The sequence below is a fragment of the Triturus cristatus genome, chromosome 7 (assembly GCF_964204655.1).
Source record: "Triturus cristatus chromosome 7, aTriCri1.1, whole genome shotgun sequence".
Taxonomy (NCBI): Eukaryota; Metazoa; Chordata; class Amphibia; order Caudata; family Salamandridae; genus Triturus; species Triturus cristatus.
In genome coordinates, this window is record NC_140590.1 from 21,805,358 (window position 1) to 21,819,704 (window position 14,347).

At 46.6% G+C, this 14,347-nt stretch overlaps 1 protein-coding gene across 1 annotated transcript in view; it reads right to left on the bottom strand.

The window, feature by feature from the left end:
* The window catches only part of LOC146808710 (cell adhesion molecule CEACAM7-like), a 202,191-nt gene that overhangs the window by 129,038 nt on the left and 58,806 nt on the right, over window positions 1-14,347 (bottom strand). The window lies entirely within an intron of this gene.

A 14,347-nucleotide genomic window follows, 5' to 3' on the forward strand; every position in this document is an offset into this window, starting at 1 on the left:
GCAAGAGATTTAACCTAAATCTTGTCATCAGGAATCTATCCTGTCTATTGTGTATATTAGACAGGTAAAATTCCATGCCCACACAAGTTTTGGTAAGCTGGTGTTCTCTTACAGTGCATTTCCGCCCTTCCCTTTCCTCTCTGGCACTGGCTGAGTGTCGTAGGAAGTCTGCCTTTATGGCGCCCTTATCTCTATTAACTAGTGTGGAGGGAGCATCGAAATAATTGGCATGGCCCAGACTCATTAATGTGTCCCTTACGTATTTGAGCCAGGGTATTTTCAGCCCCTTGTCCCCTTTCATACAGTCCTCCAGGATTTGTCTACTGAGGCTTGCCTCAGGGTTTGTCCAGATTTTAATCCAACAAATGATGGGTTTGAGGCAAGCCCTCTCGCTAATATAGGAGATACCCAGCTCCTCGTGGACTATAAACGAAGGGGTGCTTTGAAGCACTTGCAAAAGTCTCCTTAAAAACTTATTTTCCTCCATTTGAATTTTTCCCCCATTTGTGAAGCCCCAGACCTCACTTCCGTACAGGGTTTTAGCGCAGCAGACAGAACCATTTAGGTGCGCTATTTCATTGGGTGACCAACGACCAAGTCTGCGTGCATAATTCATTATTGACCCCACCGCAGTGAGATGTTGGGTGCATTTGTGGCTTACGAGGGATTTAAAATTTAAATCTTTATCGAATACAATCCCCAGGTAATTAAAGTGTTTTACCTTCTCAAGTTTATGCGTACCTATGGTAAAGACACAGTTCTTATGGGGGGCTTTGCCCACTTCCATAATGTATGATTTTGTGAGATTGGGGACCAGGTCAAGGTCTGCCATGAAACTGACAAATCCGCTAATGAGGACCTGCAAACTCCTACCTGTGCGCGCCAAGAGGACCGCGTCATCTGCATATAGGAGGACGGGTATACCTCTCCTCCCAATGCAGGGACAGTCTGTCTCCAAGGCCCCAAGCGCCTTGTTGAGCCCATTAATGTATAGCGTGAACAGGAAGGGCGCGAGGATACATCCTTGCCTCACCCCGCCACGACATTTAAAGTCCTCTGTGACGTCACCCTCGTCAGTAAATCTGACCCGTGCCGTGGTGTTTTGATGGAGCATACGCAGAGCGTGGATCAGTCCTGGATCCACGCCCATGGCACTCAGAATTTCCCACAGCTTTCTTCTGTTCACGCAGTCGAAAGCCGCTGAGAGGTCCATGAATGCCAGATAAACTGTACCTTCCCTGGCCACGGTATACTTTGCCACCAGATGATAAAGGTTAAGGCATTGGTCAGTTGTGGAACGCCCATTTCGGAAACCATACTGGACGTCCGTAATAATGTTGTTTTCTTCAGCCCATATCATTAGACGGTTTAAAATGACTCTCCCCAAGACTTTCGCCGTACCATCTATTAGGGATATTGGGCGATAACATTGTGGGTCATTTCTGTTACCCTTCTTGAATATGGGCACAATGACGGCCGTAGACCAGGATCTCGGCATACCAACCTCCATAGCTGTATTATACACCCTAGTTAGTATGGGGGCCCAGAGATCTGTCTGGCTTTTAAATAAATCTGGGGGTATCCCATCCGGCCCTGGCACCTTTCTCACTACTAGGCCATCTATGCCCAGTTGAACCTCATCCACCGTGATGGGAATCCAGGCACCGGTGGAGAGTCCTGTGACTGGAGTTGACTGCTCTTCCGATTCCCCACGATTGTACAAACTGATGAAATGCGCCTCCCACGCCTCTGGCAGAATATGAGACGCCACTTGGGGTTTGTTTGGAGGTTGGAAACACGGGGCATTTATTACCTTCCAGAAACTGCTCATGTCTCTGATCTCAGCGGCCTCTCTTAACGATTCCCATGCTTCAATTTGTATGGAGGTTTTCCGCAGCTTGGTCGCTTTTTTATAGCGCTTCCTGCATGCGGCAATGTTTCCTTTGTCCTTAGGGACCGTTGTTAGTGCCAACTTCAGATCCCTATGAGCCTTTGAACAGTTCTTATCGAACCATCTAGGGTGAAAATCAACCCGGGGCTTTGTTTTTTTTCTTAGAAGGCTGTCTATGTGCTGAGCAGTACCCTCGAAAGCTAAAATAAGGTCCGTCCCCTCTACCTTAGGGTCTAGGCACCTCCAGGTGTAATTCTCAGCGTTGGCGAGGAGAGCTCTATGGAGTTCGTCACCATCAATGTTACTCCATTTAATTCTCCTCCCCTGATCCCTAGCCTTATATTCGCCCACGGTGAATGTTTCAGCCACTTTGCCGCCGAGTGTGTCCGCCAGTGACAGTGCCAGGGGGTTATGGTCGCTAAACACACTTGGCACTATCTCAAAATGGCCTACCCTACTTTCTAGCACAGTGGATATGAAGATGTAATCAATAATTGAATCATTTCCTCTCCCCTTAAAGGATGGGGTCAATGTGTTAGGTGTCCCACACCCAATCATATCCATCGTATGAGTTAGTGCAAACTTGCTGACAATTCTACTTAGTGCCAGACCCTCTCTGGAGTGCTCCGGGTGCCAGCCCTTAATAGAAGGACAGGCATCCCATCTCCCACCTTCCCATTTCAGGTGGGGACACTGATGACAATTAAAATCCCCCATAAGGATTAACTGGGTACCTGCATCCCTTGTGTCATTTAAGCTGGTCAGCCTCTCCTCCAACTCATTCAAGTTTAACAGGGATTGTCCTGCATTGTAAAAATTAATAAAAATAATCTTTGCGCCCTTAGTTGTGTATCTGACTCCCTCGAGGCAGCTTGAGTCCCACCCCAAGTCTGCCCATCTCCCATGCAGTGCCAATGCCACATACATGATTAACCCTCCCTTGGCACGACCCATAGGTGATTTCCTAGCTGCAACAAAGAACATTTTATAGCCTTCGAGGAATGATGCATTATTGCTTATTTCCCATGTTTCCTGAAGGCAGATGACATGTTGATTTTTAATAAAATCTTGCCAGTCCGAGTTATGGATCTTGGTTGCCAGTCCTGCAATGTTCCAGGAAATCAGCCTCAGTTCTTTGTGGTTTAGATCTAGACCCTTGAGTACGCCGGGCGACTTCCTTGGGGTGGTGCGCATGTTTAGACTGTTGGCTGATGGTATCATGATTCCAGCTTCCCTCCCCAACACTCCTGCATAGCCGGCTACTAAATCTGAGTCAGATGCCCCCGGTGCCAAATCAGGTGCCCCTAGAGGGTGTGTTTCTCCAGTGGTACATTGAATATATGGTTCTGTCTCAAACTCCCCGTTCCCTGATTTCGTCAGTCAATCTTGCTCATCCAGGGCAGACAAACTTGAAAGTGGAGCAAATCTATTCGATACATTACTATAAACCTCCTCCCTTCTATTCATGACTGCCCCTGACCCCTGCCATCTCGCCCCATTATCCGATGCTCTGTTCCTATAAAAGAACTGCAGGGGTAACATCCTGATGCAGGACCCGTTAACTCCCTCCTCATGGCGATTGTCAAGCAGATCTCTAACTACCTCGGGGTGCCTAAAATTGGCAATCACACAGTCGCCCGCAAATTTTTTCTCGGTTTTTCCAATCCAGGCAACTCTCCTAGCCATAAGGATGTGCCTGTGCTGCAATCTCCTGGCAGGTGTATTTCTAAGTAACCAGTGCGTGGCTTTATTAATCAGTGTGTCGGTCGTTTCTTCTCTATCGTTGTTAAGACCAGGCACGCCAACTAACACAATCGAATAGGGACTGGATGCGGGGGGTAAGTCTAGTGTCTGGAGACCTGGAGTGCTCTGGACGCAAACATTCCTAGTGATCTTATCAGCATTAACAAGCTCTTTTGGGCCCCGACAATTATCCTTGGGATCAAGAAGGGTTCGAGTGATACCCTGGGCCTGTCCACCGGGCATCATGTTGCATGTATTCCCATGTTCCCGGTGTATTTCCCTGTAATCTCTAGGCTCAGGGTCAGAATTAGTGGTAGCCTTATTCCCGCAATCAGCCACTGCTAGCTCCTCCTCCTCCCTCCTTTGTGGTTTGGCCCCGGGAGGCTGTCCAGTAAGTGGGTCAACCAACCTACTTATTTTCTCCACCAAGTTTAGGATTGCTGTCATAACTGGATCTAAATGCTGAGATAAAAGCTGTTCCATTTTTTCCCCAAAAGCTGTGGTGATGTCATGCAGCCCCACCACCCTGTTTGTGTTATGACAATCTGAGCATACTGTGGTCTCGGGGTTTAAATTACCTCCTTTACTAGGCTTAGTTTGCCCTCTGCGGCTAGGCTTGCTAGGCTTGCTGGGGCGATTTACTATGAGCGTTCCGCCACTATCTGGGTGCCCTATCACTAATTGAGATTTTTTAGAGCGTGTGATTACTTCACTAATGGGAGGCTGAGTGAGGTCACTATTAGGCGCTAGTCGTTGTGCGCTAGACGCCCCCCTTTGTTCTTCTCCACCCGGTGTATTATGTTCAGTAACCGGCTGGGTATTAATATTAGCGGGCAATTGCTTCGGGCTACCTATATTGATGAGGTCTGTCACAATTGGGCCTAGTGTGTCTAGGTCTAGGCCCCCCTGTAGGCTACACTCTGCCCCCGTTAGTGTGTCAAAGGAGGAATGGGGCTGGGTTAGATGGGCTTGTGTTGTTTTGGGTAAACGGGCTCCTCCACCAGGCGTTTGGCAAAGAACTATGTTGCCCAATGAAGACCGTTTATTTGCTATTAGGGAATCCAGCGCGAGCCGCTTCTCAGTCAGCTGGAGCTCATGAGCTAATAATGACTCGGCGCATATAATAAATGCGTCCAGGGTTCCCTTTACCCCTCCCTCTATCCTTGAGTGATGATTCTTTGACTTAACCATAGTCCAGTTAGTACTACCCCACTTGTTTGTACAAACGCCTCAAACGCTTCGAACGGGGGTGAAGTGTCTAGAGAGTACAATATCACACCAGAGGCTCACGGTGAACTCCTCAGGGCCACCTAGCGGCAGCAAATGGCATACATGACACTGAGGGTTTGAGCTACCTGAATATCGGTGCAGGAAGCAGAAGCCTCGAGCTCCAGTAGGTGAGTCAGGTGCGACCTCCACACGGGCAGTGTCCGGCGTAAATCCAAGGGACAGGACCCAGCCAGGCCCCGTTTGGCCCCGGACGGCCACAGACGGTCCCGCCCTTGTCCCGGGCTTCTCCCGGCATCGCCCGCACACGTCCCACGACGCGGGGGGAGCGCTGCTCTTTTATGCGCCTCCGGGCGCGTGGATGTCGTCAGGGCCCGCGAAGCACTCTGGGGGCTATAGTCTCCCCCCGCTCTCGGCCGCGAAAGGTAGTGGCGGTGGCGGGGGAGACACACAGCAAGGAGACACCCCGGAACGGCGGTGACAGCACCAGCAGCAGGGCAGCAAGTCAGGGTCCCCCAGCAGGTAAACAGCGATCTGATTTGAGAAGTTCCCGCTCTCCGAGACGAGCGCTGCTCTTTTATGCGCCTCCGGGCGCGTGGATGTCGTCAGGGCCCGCGAAGCACTCTGGGGGCTGTAGTCTCCCCCCGCTCTCGGCCGCGAAAGGTAGTGGCGGCGGCGGGGGAGACACACAGCAAGGAGACACCCCGGAACGGCGGTGACAGCACCAGCAGCAGGGCAGCAAGTCAGGGTCCCCCAGCAGGTAAACAGCGATCTGATTTGAGAAGTTCATCTGCATAGTTATAGCACGTGAGGTGAAATTGATTGATCGGTGCTGATAATGACTTCATGTAGATGTTGAAAAGCATGTGCAAGATGATAGAGCCTTCAGGGACCCCTGCTTTTGTGAAGTACTATTTGGACAGAACGTGGGGTTATGGATGACATTAGTTCTGTTGCGAAGGTAGGATGTGATCCAGTCTAGAGCAGTCCCCTCTATGCCGGCTTCGTAGAGTCTTTGCATCAGAGTGTCACGGTGAACCATGTCAAAGGCAGCCGATAGGTCAAGAGAAGTAGCGCAGCAACCCCGTTCCGATCAACTGTGTTCTTCAGGTCATCCCAGATGGCAAGGAGGGCAGATTCTGTGCCTTTTCCTGAATGGAATCCTGTTTTTAAGTCTGAAAGCATGGCATTATCTTCAATGAATTGTGACATCTGGGCGAACGCTGCTCTTTCTATTAGTTTGCCCAGGAAAGGTCCATTTGTAATGGGTCTGTAGTTGTCAGGGTTCAGCGGGTCCAAGTTTGTTTTCTTCAGTAGTAGGCACATATATTTATGACTTTTTGAGTTCTTGTGGAAATGTTCCAGTAATTAAGCAATTGTTGATGAATCTTCTTACTGGTGTGGCAGCAGAGGTTGTTAGAAGAATTCTCTTGAAGGTTTGTGGTAGACACTGGTCGAAAGGGCTGCCTGCAGGCCTGCTCGCTTTGACCATGTCTATAAATTCCTTGTGTGAAATGTGTTGGAGGGAACAAAGAGGCTCAGAGTCCAATGTGTCTGCTTTGGCCTTGAAATGATTTGCCAGTTTGTCTGTGAAATCTTGAGTAATGGAATGAGCTTCTTCTAGGCAATTTGGTTTACAAAATCCATTGAGAATTTTATAGAAATCTTTATTTGCACATTTAGCATTTTTGAATTCTGTATGAATAGTACTTTTACTTAGCTTTTCTGGTAGCTGACCTGTATAATCTGTTAAGTTTCAGTAGGCAAAGTTTTTCTTGATTGGTGTTTGTTTTGAGCCAGGTACGTTGCAGCTTTCTAATTTGTTGTGTTATCGCCTTTATCTCTGTATTTCTCAAAGTTGCCTGTTTTCCTTTGTTCTGTTCTTTTGTTTTTAGTGGTATTAGTTATCAAAGCTTCCTGTAGCCACTCATATAGTTTTAGAAACAGAATGTATTGTGCCTACATCCGTCCTGGATGTTAGTTGTGTTTGTAAGTGTTCCAAATTGAGTTTTTTCCACAGTCGATAGGTGGATGCATGTAATGTGGTTTTAGGTGCGTAGCTTTGTGTTGTTTTATATTGGAAAGCAAGTAAATGGTGGTCTGACCATTGTTTGAAAGGAAACTAGTTCTGCATTAGTAAAAATGACATCTAGGATGTGTCCAGGGTTGCGTGTGGGTTTGTGGACGATTTGATGCAGGTTCAGTGCGTCTAGGCCAGTGATGGTTTTTGGGGGATGGGGCCTATTGGATTTGTCAAACCGAATGTTGAGGCCACCCAGAAAGCATAGGTTGGAGTGTAGGGTTATCAGGTTTGAAACCTTGTCTAGAAGTGTGTCTGGGAATGTTGCATTGCTAGGTGGAGATCTGTAAAGGACCAGGACGTTACAGGAGGAAGATGGTGTAGGATTGCTTCTGGTGAAAAGGGCCTCACAATCTTTTCTGGAGACGTCATCAGCTTTAGTGATATGTAATTTTTGTCTGAACACAACAGCTAGGCCATCTCCTCTTTTGCCTATACAATTTTGTCGTCTCCCGAACATGAATCAGTTATGAATAGTATGTCAGGTTTTGTGTTAGTGAGAAGGTCGTAGATGTGATGTTTGTTTTTAGAGAGCGAGTGAGCATTTATTAGTAGACAGTTTAGAGAGCGTGCTTTGGTGATAGTGGGACTTTTTTTTGTAGAAGAGTGAGCAGAATTTTGTGGGCTTGCAGCAGGTGTGTCCTTAGTGTTGGTATTAGCTGTATGAAAATAGCAATCATGTAGCTGTTCTGTTATCGTTTTCCTTGTCCCGCAGGCTAAGAAAGCATTTTGATGGGTCTGAGTGTGTAGGTGGTGGGGACGGTGGTTGAAAGTGAGTTGGTGCACTGTGTTCATTTCTTTGTGTAACCTTGTTGTGCAGTAGACACAGAGAAGCAAAGTTGTGATGTGTGGCACATTGCTTATTTTGTTTTTGTATGTTTAGGGCTGAAGGTGTATGAGTCAGGGGTGGTGGTGCAGCATGTGAGTCATGCAGTAAGGTTCTAAATTGTCCAATGGATGGGAGGCAGTTAAAAGAGAGTTGCTGTGTTGCTGTGTGTGTGCTATATGTGGGGGAAGAGATAAAACTTGGGAATGGAATTTTTTAATTTGTGTAGTCTCAAATGTGATGTTTAATGAGATGTTGTGTGTGAGAGATTGTGTTGTGCGGGTGAGCATGTTTTGTTTTTGAAGAGAAGTGAAACAAGGTGCTGATTTATTTGTTTTATTAGATGGTTTTGTTTTTATAGTATTATTTGTGAGTGGAAGTTGTAAGGTAAAGGAGTGGTTATGTGTTTGTGAGTAGAGTGAATGTTGTGTGTAAGAGGGTATAAAGTTGAGTTAAGAGTGTTTGTCTTTATCTTGATTGCTGAAAGAGGTAATATGTGTGGTGCGGTGGAGTGTAAGTGTTGTGCGGTTGTGTTATTGTGGTAGGAAGAAGAGGAGGATGTTGGTTGGAGAAATGATGGAAGTCTGAGTATAGGTTTGTTAGTGACAATAAGGGATCTGTTGGGAGTAATCAGAGCAGGAAGTGTGTGTCTGGATGGATACTGTTACGTATGGTATGGATTTGGGTTGTTTTAGTGATGAGTGGATTGGTTACTGGTATTGCATAGAGTTGTGTATTGTTTGTAGGTGATGGTGCAAATGTGTGGTAGCTGGGATACAAGGGTGTATAGGTTTGATTTCTGGAGTTTTTTAGTGGGTTCTGAGACATTAAACTTTGTCTTGGGTTCGTTTGTAGTGAATGAGTGACAACTCTGGTTGTGGATGGGAGAGAGTGGGTGCTGATTTATATGAAATTGGGCAGCATTTCTGAAGCAAGCCCAGACCAGTCTCAAACAGTCTCAAACAGACAATTTCCCTTGTCCTTTCTGTCCTTAGCCTCGACGCCCGGGTTGATATGCCCTGAACCCTGGACTTAAATAGCCCTAGTAATCAGGTGACCCCTTCTGTCAATGAGAAACCCTCACCCTAACCAGTCACAACACTAGCCCTAAGCCCTAGTTTCAATAGGACATCAGCCTCCTATAGTCAACCACAACCTTAGTCCCAGCAGCCAATCAGGCACCAAGCCTTAAGCCCTACATCCAATAGAAATCTTAGCCCCAGCCCTAGTCCCATCCCTGGTCCCAGCAGCCAATCATACAGGAAACCCTAAGCCCTATGTCCAATAGACAGCCTTGCCCCAGGAACCAATCTAAAATACTAACCCTATCCACCAATCGAATCACTAACCCTAAGTCCTACATCAATAGAATCACTGACCTAGGAACCAATCAGCACCCCGAAATACTCAACCATTGAGAACACTAATCCCAATCCAATAGAAACACCAGATGCAACCACCAATCAGTGCACACATTTAGCATTCAATTGCAGCCTTTATAAGGTCCCTGCGACCTTAGGCAATGCTTGCTGGCCAGAGGGCTGGAAGCTCCAATTCAGCATCTCCTAGGAGACAGACAGGTTCAATCTACATTCTTCAGTTCTGCAGGTAAGGGACTAACAAACTTTACCCTCTAATAATACAATTGTTTGGAAACTTTACTCACACTCCTAGCCAAAAAAACAAGTGTGCTATCCCTAAAAACACAGCTTAAACAACTTACAGCAGTTTACTGCTGACTCGGAGCACCCTCTGTTCTGTCTCTGATGCATAATATCTCTTTTGCTAAGGGGGAGCTGGTTGGTTACATCTGGTTTGACTTACATGCTAAGACAAAATGGGAGCTGGGGGTGTATTGCTTAACACACAGGTCTCAGCAGAGATAATGGGAGAAACTAGGAGGAAAAATCAGGTCATAGGCATAGGCAATTTGAAAATACAATTTGGACTGCAAAACCCACAATGCAATAGGTAAAATGAAACAGTCAAGGGCAACTAAAAACTTCAAATATCTAAACAAAATATGTGAAAAATGATGCAATCACAGGCAGGTAACAACGTACATTTTTAAACTGTAACAACCACAAGTAAAACAGGTAAAAATGAGGCAATCACAGATAGAGGAAAATCACTTTTTAATTATCAGGAAAGAGACAGCACAAGTCTGCCTTTTTACCGCCTCCTAGTCACAGGCATAGGGAAACAGCAGCTCACAAAATGGAGCTGTTATTGTGTATATGCAGAGCCAGTAGAAAGCCTCCATCACAAAAAGATGTAAAAATTAAATGTGTGTTGTGACTTTAGCACAAACCCTGATGAACCTTACAACACTGTGGGGCATATTTCTGGGAATAGTGGCGCAGGGCAGCGCAAGAAGTTACCTTGCTGCGCTGCTCTGCGCCACAGGGAAAGGACAGGAATGTACTGCATTTATTCAATACGGTGCATTCCTGTTGTTTCTCCCTGCGTTGGTGCCGTTTCAGCAGCCTTCCTCCAATGAAGTGCTTGTGTTGTAGGCAGGATTGTTTTTGTGCAGGAAGGGGTACCTTCCTGCACAAAAACAATTTATAGAGCCATTTTACTCTTTCTATGTGTGCTGCAGAACAAATATATTTTTCTTCATTATGCCTGCCCTGGGGAGGTGTAAGATTTTTGACGCATTTCCTGGTTACAAGTCCTTGTAAATCTGGGAATGTGTCAAATTCCATGGGAGTTGCGTAGAAACACCCACCAGGACACCCATGGAACGCCTCCCTTGTGCAGAGTAAGGCAACGCAGCAATTTGCGCTGTGTTGCATTACTCCATATTTGCGAAGCCATTTAAATCCATGCAAAGTGGTTTTGCGTGGCTTTTTAAATATGACTTTAAGCTTTGCGTTGTGCATGGTGCAAGCATGGCACAAGGATCTTGTAAATATATCCCCTTGTGTTTGTGAATGTATGTGAGTGCTGCTTCAGTGCTGGAATGGCACAGCAGAATGCTGAGAGTACGTTTCCTCTTCGTGTCTTATGTTTACAGGTGTTTAATACACAGATGTCACAAAACACATTGTCCAAGGCTTGCAAATGTAAGGTGTGTGAAACAGCACTAAACAATACAATGTGGGTGAGCCACAAATTTCATGTTAGAAAGAAAACTGATAAAAGCTTAAATATCCAACTTCCAAATGAGTAACCAAGCAATATATTACTTGAATGGTTATTTCCCTGAACAAAAACTTGTAGTATCTTATGTAACTATCTGTGGGTGGGAGGAGGAGAGGTGTATGACATCAGAATAGAGAAGTGTGACTGAGCACTATAGGAGGCTGGCTTAGTACATGGTGCTCACTTATGTAAGTGTAGCACTCTGCACTAATTCAAACAACCCTTATAGTGGGTTTAGTGGTCTTAGACAACTTTAGAAAGCTCTCTAAGTGGTAGCTGTGGAGAGCTGCCTTCAGGCTTAGTCCAGAAGGAGTGTAAAGTAGCTTGTTTTACCAGAACGTAGGGCCCGATTTACAAAAGTAATCTGAGACAAAATCCTAACTTTGCAACTTTTGGTATTCACCAAAGGCATTTAGGAGTAGTAAAGTTAGGAATCCTATGTTCCACTGTATAGTCCATCCCTTGTAGGGAAATGGACCACCTCACCGCAGGCCGGAGTGCATGCTGTAGGGTTGTATTTCTGTCACTTGGTGATCTGCTACAAACTGGGAATGAATCTTCATACAGCTGAGTTGACTCCGTGTCTTTGCTTGAGATATTGCAAACTGAGGACCAGAGTGCATGTTGTAAAGTTGATCGGTGTCACAGGGTGACATATTACAAATGAAAGGTCAGTATTTATGCTGTTGAGTGGCATGAGGTTAGATGCTGAAGACAAGTATGCATGGTGCTACCCTGGAGGTGTATAATGAGGGAAATTCTATATTGAATTCTAAAATAATTGATCAAAAGTGCACAAGCTCTGGCGGTGTATAACGACGAATGATATTCTAAAAATTGTAGATTGCTGTGCATGCTATAGGGTTGAATCACAGGGTGAGATTTCTGGAAATTGAGGACCTGTGTGCATAGTTCTCTCCAGGAAGCATATAATGAGGGGTGAAATCCTAGAATGAGTATAAGTGTGCATGCTCCGGATGTCTATAACGTGGTGAGATACTCTGTGAAATTTACACTGGTGTGCATGATCTGGGGTGTGAATAACTTAATGAGTGAGAGGTGAGGTGTGTGAATGCACTGGGTGAGTAGTGTGACTTTGTGAGTGCAGGGTGAGGGGTATGCTTGGGTGAGTGTAGGATGAGAAAAGCAGTGAGCATCTGTGAGTGCAGAGTGAGCAGAGCAAAGGGAGAGTGATGTGTCTGTGTGACCGGGTGAGTGATGTTTCTGTGTGAGAGCAGCTTGAGTATAGTGTCTGTGTGAGGGCAGCTTGAGTGGTGTGTCTGTGAGTTCCAGGTGTATGGTGTGTCTGTGAGTTCAGAGTGAGTGGTGTGTGAGTGCAGGGAGAGGGGTGTTTTGATGCAAGCTTGCTCACACTTTATATTTTACACAAAGGTTTCTGCCACCACTTTTAAAATGCATGAGCCGCTACTGCAGGTGACCCAAGTATACAACCTTGCTCTGCCCTATCTTGCACTTGGTGGCCTTGATAGTGAGGCCTGCCTTTTGCAGGGCCTCCAGAACATTTCTGAGGTGGACCAAGTGATCCTCCCAGGTGGAGCTAAAGACAGCAATATCATCTGCATATGCTGTACTATAGGCTTTCAGACCTGTTAAGACTTTGTTCACCAGCCTCTGAAATGTGGCAGGTGTATTTTTCAGACTAAAGGGGCATCACAATAAATTGATAATGCCCACTAGGGGTTGAAAATGCTGTTTTAGGCTTGGCATCTTCAGCTAGTCAGATTTGCCAATAGCCTGCATGCAAGTCAAATGTACTCAGATATTTGGTTGAAGCCAAAGTATCTTTGAGCTAATCTGCCCTTGGAATAGGATGAGCATCAGTCCAAGTGACTACATTGAGGCCTCTGTAGTCCACACAAAACCTCATCTCTCTTTTGCTACCCTCGATGTGAGGTTTTAGTCCAAGGACTACTGGACTATCCCAAGGGCTATCTGAAGACTAAATGACCCCCAATTCCGGCATCTTTTGGCCCTCTGTCCTTATGCAGTCTCTGACATAGTCAATGCAGGAAAGTAGGATCTGCTTTCATGGTCACCCCCACTTTTTGCTGCTGTCATTATGTTTATCTGACTAGCCTGACTGGGATCCTACTCATCAGGACCCCAGTGTCTGTACTTCTTCCCTGAATTGGACATGGTGAGTACTTAGGTACACCCTAGATTGGCTACTGGTGTACATTTGTAACTACCTAGTATATGGTACTAAGGTACCCAGGGCATAGGTACACCAAGGGTCCCCCATGGGCTGAAGGATGTATTATGCCACGCATGGGAGACCACTCAAAGTGTGACTACAGGCCTGCCATTGCAGCCTGTGTTATCGGGTGCTAGCACCCCTTACAACAGATATAAGTTTCCTTATATCTGAGGTCACTGCACTTAAAAACTATAATTCACCCCAAAACAGGCCTTTCAATCCTGGAGGCAGGATGCTAGGCATAAGTTTGAGGGTGTCCGTGCATGAGCTGGACACCCCTACAATCCACGGAGTCCATTCTTCCGGGTTGTAAGTTCATCAGCCATTACGATACATAGAGTGGACGGGCGTCATTACGCGGTGGCTAGCTTTAAACTGGCTGTAACATATCCTGTTGTATTTGGCATCAAACATGTTGGATTCCATGCACTGTAAAGCTCCTCTGGGAGGCCCTCAGTTCTCCCGGTACCAGTCTTCCAGACCTGGACAGCAAACTATGGCTCCTGCCGACCAGAGTCACAATTTTGTCCTCCAGCTGCTGGGGAAGGCAGGGAATAGGTTTCTTGTCACTGGGAGGTGTGACCACCTCCTAGACAGGACTTAGTGTATTAGGACAGGGTGGGGGCTCTTGCCAGCGCCACTAGACTGCATTGAAGGGCACATTTGATACCCCCCTTGCATACTCCAGTTGGAACCCGTTCAGGGAGCTGTTGTCTTCCGCTCTGGCGCAAAACTGGATTCGTCGTGGGACAAGATTCAGATCCGAAACCACTTCATCTTGAACCATCTGGGCATTTAGGACTTCACTGGACTTCGCTTTGGGACAACTGCAAAGACTCCTGCTGCTTCTGGTCTCGTCGTTCTGTCAGTCTTCTGCATTGTCTGTGCCTGTGCTCCATACTGGTTCTTCTACAGGCCGGCTGTTAGAAGGCGACCTCAGAGGGGCCCGGAGGGGGCCCTGACTGCCCTGAGACCCACCCTCGAGGTATCGTAGCCGGGCACTGGCGGGAGACTCCCCAGGGGGAGGAACCTCGTATCTAGGATTGCACACTCGGCACCACACGACAGAGAGACACCACACAAGGAGTTCTTACGAGCAGATCTTTATCAAGTTAGAGTAGTAGGATCTTTATGATCTGCACGGCAAATATGTACAAGCAGCGCGTGGGCTCTCAGAGTCTTGGAGGGGGGTAGCGGGACAGTCTTTGGGGATAT